Source organism: Peromyscus eremicus, chromosome 7, assembly GCF_949786415.1.
Source record: "Peromyscus eremicus chromosome 7, PerEre_H2_v1, whole genome shotgun sequence".
Classification (NCBI taxonomy): domain Eukaryota; kingdom Metazoa; phylum Chordata; class Mammalia; order Rodentia; family Cricetidae; genus Peromyscus; species Peromyscus eremicus.
In genome coordinates, this window is record NC_081422.1 from 55510600 (window position 1) to 55518489 (window position 7890).

The 7890-nt window shown below is 50.3% G+C and overlaps 1 long non-coding RNA gene across 1 annotated transcript; it reads left to right on the plus strand.

Annotated features, from left to right (window-relative positions):
* Positions 1-1080: 1080 nt before the first annotated feature.
* Positions 1081-2949, plus strand: LOC131914347 (uncharacterized). The gene is made up of 2 exons (XR_009380110.1): positions 1081-1862; positions 2573-2949. It is a non-coding gene; the product is annotated as an uncharacterized LOC131914347 (long non-coding RNA).
* The last annotated feature ends 4941 nt before the right edge of the window (positions 2950-7890 follow it).

Genomic DNA, 7890 nt, shown 5'->3' on the forward strand with positions numbered 1-7890 from the left:
TGACCCTTGTGGGCGGTGGCCTGGGCTTGGGGGTATGTGTGAAATCCCTGAGCAGACTCGGCTTGCCCAGAAAGGGATGGGCCTGGCTCGTCTCTATTCTCCTCTCAGCCTCACCCCTGACGCGAGAAAGCGAGTCCTTCCAAGCGCACTCCGTGTCTCGGCTCCAAGGCCAACGAGGAAGCCTCCATTTTGGTTCCCTTGCCAGGAAAGGAGTGGGTTTTCTCCCCTCCCCGAGTCTGCCCTGGTGAGCGCTCGCTGTCCCCGCTGCCCAGCTGCTTGGCACCGAGCCCCAGCATCTTGTTATCACCGGCTTTTATGCTGTCACCTTTTATTACGAAACCTTCTGAAATTCTCCGAATCGCCTGGCCGGTTATCGTGCTCAACCACAGTGTGCTTGCAGGAGCCTCGGGCTGGAACCGCAAGGCAGCCACAGCGCAACGGGGACTTCTGCTCTGGGCCCAGGAGGGCCCCCTCCTCTCCTCCCCACTAGGCAAGCTTTGCCAAGCTTCCTTCTCTCTTCTCCCCTCCCCCTTCCTCCTCTTCCTACAATCCTTTCCCCTCTGCCTCCCCTTCCTCCATCTTTTTCTCTCTTTCCCTCTTCCTCCACTTCCTCTTCTTCTTCCTCTTCCCCCCTTTCTTCCTCCTCCTCCTCCTCCTCTTCCTCCTCCTTGAATTTGGATAGTGAAGGGATGCAGAGCAAGTCCCTCTTGCTGGGGGTGGGTCTGTAGAAGGTCTGTGGAGCCTGTGGGGGCTGCAGGGGTTCTGAGAGGGCAGAAAGCTGGGGGAAGGTAAGGAGAGGAAGCCACGTGCCTCATGTGCCTCAAAGCCTTGCACAGGCAGGTCCCAGCCTAGGTGCCAGGGCCTCTCAGAGGACAGGAGGTGGGCACGGGGGTGGGTACAAGAGGCATATGTGTGCCCAGAGGGTCAGAGACCCAGGACGACACAGAAGAGCAAAAGTGAACAATCACACGGTCTGGGTTGCCTGACTGCGCCCCCCACAATTCCCTGTGGTTGTGGGGTTCTGAATAGTAACTGCCCACTGGGAACCTTTATACATCAAAATGGAGAGCAGGGGTTTGTGTCCTCCTACTTAGTCTGTGTTGGGCCTGGGAGAAAGTGAAGGGTTCAGCATGGAGTCCTTCTTCTCTTCAGGGCCTGGCCAGGGACACTGACCCACATAGCAGGCCAGTTCAGGAGGCCAGGGGTCCATTTAGGAAAGGCTGGGGCAGGCATCCCTGGGGACAGGGAGGGGAAAGGTTTTTAAGAAGCACTCTGCTCCGCTTCCCACTGTGGACTCATCCCAGAGCTGCTGGGCTCCTAACCCCAGGTAGCAGCCACTCAGTAGCCCAGCCTGGCTCCTTTCCAGGAGGGAGGGCAGTAACCCATCATCCTCCAGGAGCATGGCAGCAGCTGGGGAGAGAGTGAACTTCTGCATGGTTTACAGCTTCACCTTCTGGAACATAGTGAGTCTCCTTCCACGGAGACTGGATTTTGTTGTTTTTCACTGTTATATTTTATTTTGTTTTGAGAACAGTCTCACACTGTACCCCAGACTGGTCTGGAACGCTATGTGTAGTCCAGGCAGATGAGGTATGTCCAGCAATCCTCCTGTCTCGGCCTCCTGACTGCTGAGCTAGCAGGTGTGAACCGCCACACCAGGCTGACAGGATGAGGGTTCGAGAGAAATGGATACACTCAGTGGTCTGTCTGCTGACCCCATGGTTGAGCTCTGGGCATTAAGAGCCACGTGGAGCTCTGCAGGTGACAAATTACTCTCATACAACGTCACAATGCCACAGAGGAGACATTCGCCCCCTGCTTTACAGCCGAGGAAGCTGAGGTGACTTGCTCACAGCTGCAAGGTAAGGAAGGTAGGGACCAGGTAACAGACCCCACAGCCTCACCGAGAACTGGGCCTAGAAGCTTTGGGGCTGAGTGAAGGAGAAAGGACAAGACCATTGAGGGCTGGGATCATGCCATTAAGACCTGGGATAAGGACTTTGGAAACCAGTAAGAGTGGGTCCTGGTCCTTGCTGTCCCTTGTCCTCTGACCAAAGTACATGTGCAGCTTTAGGGTATGCAGAAGGATGGCACAGAGGCTGACAGGTAGCCCAGTGTGTGTGTGTGTGTGTGTGTGTGTGTGTGTGTGTGTGTGTGTGTGTGTGTGCATGCTTTATATGTATGCATGTGTGCACATTCACGTGTGGGCATGCACACAGAGGCCACCAGAGGACACTCTCGGGTATCACTCCTCAAGGGCTTCCCACCCTGGTTTTTGTTTGTTTTTGTTGTTGTTTTGTTTTGATGCAGGGTCTCTTCACTGACATTTTACTGGCCAATTAGGCTAGACCGACTGGCCAGCGAGCCTAGGGATCCTCCTGCCTCTCCCTCTCCAGTGCCTGGATTACATGTGCTCATTACTACACCCAGCTCTTGTAACCTGAGGATTCTGGGGATCAAACCCATACTCATTGTACAGTCAGCACTTACTGACTTAGCTTGTTCCCAGTCTCTGAAAATTCTGAGCACTGTTAAAACCCTTTCTGAGAAAACATGATTTCCCAAATCCCAGCTTCAACAGGAATCCGAGCATGCCTGGCATCCAGGAGCACCCCACTTCTGCTAATAATGATTTTACAAATGATCTCTGAGATGGAAAGCGTCACTCCAAAATGGCCACGCCACACAGCAACTATAAATGGAGTGCCAGACAAATGACTCAGTGATATCTGAATCTAGGCAGTGACCAACTGTGTGTCACAAAGGGAGCAGCAGCCATAAATGTCCACAGTGATGTGAAATACCAGACTGCTTTCCACATCCTATAAAACAGACATAAATATTTACTTCATACTATAATTACGAAGAGGGACCCTGGATTGTCATAAAACCTAAAGATTGATGATAACCCAACCACCTCTGTAGCGTAATAAATTCTGCCTGAGGTTACACACAGTCTTTTTAATAAACACTAATGAAAATTATATTTACAACACATTCTTTTAAAAAAGATTTGTTTCTTTTTATTTCATGTGTGTGTCTTGTCTGCATGTATGTCTGTACCCCACATGTGTGCAGTACTCTTGGGGACCAGAAGAGGGCGTTGAATCCCATGGAACTGGAGTTAAGGATAGTTGTTATCTGCCACATGGGTTCTGGGAATGGAACCTGGGTCCTTTGCAAGAGCTGCCAGTCTATGGCCCTTAAGACTTTTTTGAAAGATAGTGTTACAATTTGTTTTTTCCCAAGAGCAATTAGGGAGGCTAGTAGTTGAGAATAAATTAGAGATAAATTATCTCAATTTCCTTTTTTATTTAGTTTGTTATTTATCTATTTGTGTGTAGGTAGGCACACACCTGTTCATGTGTGTGTGAGTGTGCACGTTCGTGCAGAGTCCAGAGGTTAACATCAGACATCTTCCTCGGCTGCTCTTTACCTTGCTTACTCTGACCAGGGAGCTTGAGATCTACCCGTCCTCAGACTCTAGATGAGCAGTACTGTACCCCACTTTTACCTGGAAGCTGGGGACCGGAACCCAGGTCCTCATGCTTGTATGGTGTTGTGGTTTGAATGTGAAATGTCTCCCATACATTTGTGTGTTTGAACACTTGGTCCTTAGCTGGCGGTCCTATCTGGGAAGGCCATGGAACCTTTAGGGGGTGGAGCCTTGCTGGAGGAAGTGAGTCGCTAAGGGTGGTTCTTGAAACATGAAATGCTGGCCCCACTCCCTGTTCATGCTCTGTTCCCTGAATTCAGGTGCGACGTAGCAACAGCCGTCCCTGCCACTGCCATGGCTTTTCTGGCATGCTGAGTTGTCCTCTCTGGAACTGTAAACCAAGATGAGCCCTTTCTCCCTTGCATTGCGTTTGCCAGGGTGTTTTACTATAGCAGCAAGAAAGAAACCAAGACATGTGGCAGGCACTTCCCCAAGGAGCCCTCTCCAGGCCCTTTCCTTTCAGATACTCTCATAGCAGCTGCTGCTGGAGGCACACAGGAGTTTGCCAGGAGTAGTGACCGGAACCGTGACAACCCATACGAGGCAGAGGCCGCTGTCAGTGTCTCCTTGCTCCTCATAGTCACTGTGGTAGGGACCATGACACCGTCACTCTTCGGGCAGTCGGAGAGAGAAATCTGGTCAACGCCCCCATGGGCTTGAGTGCACCTACTGGCTCACCCTACAGCCAACAACCCCCAAACTCCCTCCTTTCCAACCACCGTGAGCGCAGGGGATGAACAGCAAAAGACAGAGACGATGGGTGCTGGGAATCATTTGTGGCAGAAGTAGAAATGATGAGGAAAAGGCCCGGCTGGTGCTGCCCTCTGGAAAGACAGGAAGTCACGGGTAGGACTGGGCCTGGGCTCAGGGGCTGGCATGGGCACTAGCCTGAGGGCGGTGACAAGGCTAGGCCAGTTCCTGCCCAGTGCCAAGCCTGGGCCCTTCTTCCTCTGTTCTCAGTGGCCAGTCACCTCATCTCTGTCCTGTCCCTGTTCAGGTTGTGAAATCCTGGGGCCTAGGAAAGGGAACATACGTTTTTTAAGAGGTCACTTCTTTTTGTTCTGAGACAGGATTTCACACAATGCAGGCTGGCCCCAAATTCATCATGTAGCCAGGGATGACCTTGAACTTTTGGTCCCCCTTCCTCCATCTCCCAAGTGCCACCATACTCAGTTTATATGATTCTCGGGGCCCAACACTAGGCAGGTACTCTACCAACCGAGCTACATCCTTAGTCCTGAGACGCCACTCCTGTGCCGGGGGCTGGGTGGCCTGTTTTTGGTGCCCACAGAACTAGGTAAGTTGAGTGTGTTCAGTCTGTATAAAAGATGCTCAAGTTGGATTTGTCAGTGGGACAATGCTGGAGTGCCGAGACCTCTACTCATTGAAATAAAGGGTGACAGGCTGGACTTTCTGAACTACAGTCTGTCTACATGAGAGCATGGATTCGTAATCACTGGCAGGCACAGCACACAGCTCTAGGGCTGTGAGTGGCAACTGTTAGCTGCAAAACACCAGCAACTGTCGCTGTTTACAGGAGGGCTGGCTGACGGAAGATAGTATAGAGTTCCCTTCAAGAAGTAGAAACAGAACTTACATACAAATGAGTAATCTCACTTCTGAATATCCAGCCAAATGAGATGAGAGAGATTCCTCAACTCAGTGTGGCTTATACAACCTTGATAGCCATCAGCAAGGGAAGAGAGAGAAAAAAATAAACACACACACACACACACACACACACACACACACACACACACCACTAACACAGTAGGGGGGGAGACCTGGAGCGTTGTAAAAATGAGTCAGGTATAGACAAAGAGCCACGTGGTCCTCCCTGTCTGTGGTCTCTAAAGTCGAACTCCTAGGAACGGAGTGATTGCAGGGACCTGCGGTGAGGGAGATGGAGATGTGGACAAAGGACACAGATTCTCAGTTACGTGGTAAGTTCTGGAAGCTCGATGGGTGGCATGAGGACTATAGTTAATTATGTAGATTTCCAATTTGTTATGAGAGGAGATGAAGAGGATGGAGACTGGCCTGGTGATGGCCTTCACCTCACTGTGAAGATATGTTTGTACCTTAAATATACACACGTTTTGCCAATTACACCTCAACCAAGCTGGAAAAACAAATAATTTTAGAGTAGTAAACCAGGTGGAAGTTATGCAACGTTGTGGCTACATTAAATGCCAAGGGAATTCATCAGCTTAGATCATTTTATTTTATGTGGATTTCAACTGAAGAATTTGTTTTTGAAGAAGAAGAAAACAAGGAGGAGAAGAGAGAAAAAGTGTGTTGCTGGGACTAGCCTTGAGTCAGCTGGACCCTCTGCTCCATCAGGAGACTGAGTCGTAAGTACCTAACATTCATCTCCACTCACGATTAAGAAGCCATGTGATCCGGGACACACCATTTTCCTTGGGTCTCTGTTTTACCTTGCTGTAAAGTGGGACTACTACTTTTCAAGGTTGTTAGGGCTTGAGTGAGTAAGGCATGGAGACATGTTAAGTGATGTTTGGTGGAAGTTGGTATCTTAATCTTGGTTATCCTGTGTCCAAGGGCATTTGGGAGTTAGAGTTTGGAATGTGAATTCCTGACTCGTGAGGAGATGGACATCCATAATGACACAGAAACTGGGCATAGAAGGCACTAGAGAGGGAGCTAACAAGTGTCGACATCTATCCCTGGCCTTCCCAGGATGCAGTTCAGGCATCTAGCCTTGGACCAGAGCAGTCAGGTCTATTTGCATTCATCCACCCCATAGTGGGGTGGGGAACAAGGCTTTCCCTCATGTCTCTAGAGACTGGAGGCCTGAGCAGCTCTTGTGTGATGCCTTGTAGTCCTTCCTCTCCTCTCCTCAGGCCAGGTCTGTGTCCAACTCTAGCTACATGGCTCTTGTGAGACCACCCGCTCTCCCAGAGTGTGAACAGACTCTTCAGGGCAGAGGACAGAAAGAGGTTTCTCTCTACCTTGGACCACAGGCTATTTCCATGCTCCGAGCAACCCAGCTCCCATGGTCTTCAAAGCCCTGGACTTCCAGCTCTCAAGCTTGCCCATCTCTGTCATGGAGGAAGTCTCCCATCAGCAATCCCTTCTCTGTTTACTGGTACCAAGCATACCATCAGCTCAGCAGTCCCTAAACACTGTTACGTCTGTATAACCACGAGCAGGCCTTACTAACCTATTTTACAGAGCAGAGTGATGCTCAGAGGAAAGAGCCTGAACCATGGATTCGCACCCAGGAAGTGGCCACCTTGGGATGCGGACACAGGGGGAGCTGTATCATCTGCAGTCAGAGGAAGCAGAGCAATGAGGGGAACGCCAGCAGGTGCTGGGGCTCCGGGCACTCCCCCGATGCCAGCTGATGGTCCGGGCCTACTTTCCAAGCCCACCAGACGAGCCCACTATGGTCTGAACTGAATCACACCTGCCTTTGAAAGCCAGGAACTCTCTCTCCATACAAACCCAGGCGTGCCAAAGTCCCCAAGTTCATTCACAGTAAGGGTCCTTGAGGGTGGCTCTGAGAGCTAAGCGCTGTTTTCTCAGTGACAAAAGCAGTGAGTATCTGGGTCTGCAGAAGAACTTTCTCCTTCCCTTCCTTTCCAGCCATCCTGTCTTACTGTTTTTGAGATTTTTCAGTACAAAATGCCCAAGCCAGCACACACCCCATCCTCCTTCTCTTCTCTGCCCTTGGCATCTCCCAATCCTGAAACCACGTGCTTCACCAGCCAGTTTAGCATAAGAAATTAAATTAATTTTCATGCCCCAAACTCGAGATGTAAATGCCTTGATTAATAATTTAAGGCACATTTATTTATGCCGTTTGATATTTCTCAGGTTCAGGGAAGCAATTAAGTTTTGCTCAAGTTGCTGATCAGACAGTGTCTCCAAGTGCTGGTCTTGTCTTGTGTGCCCTCCAGAGTTGCAAAGAGAGGGGCAGCAAAAAGAGCTGGTGGCAGCTGCTGTCCTCACCTCCAAAGGGCCTCCTGCTTCCTGGAGATCCTCTATTCCAAGAGAGGTCACTTTGGTGCACAGAATGACCCTGGCTTATGAAGCAAGGAGACCTGCAGAGGTCCTGACCACCTCTCCCCTTCAACCAATACCTTCTATTATAGGGATCTACCTGTAATTTCAGAACTCAGGAGGCTGAGGCAGAAGGATGGAGAGTTTGAGGCTACCTAGAGCTATAGAGTAAGACCCATCTTTTAAAAAAAAAAAAAGAGCTAGGGATAGAGCTCAGCGGTCCCAAAGCCCTGGGTCCTATCACCAGCACCACCCTGGGTCCCACAAACCAGGTGTGCTACAGACCTTTAATCTCCAGCATTCAGGAGCCAAAGACAGGAAGATCAGAAGTTCATGGTCCTCTCTGGCTACACAGCAGTAAGTCATGG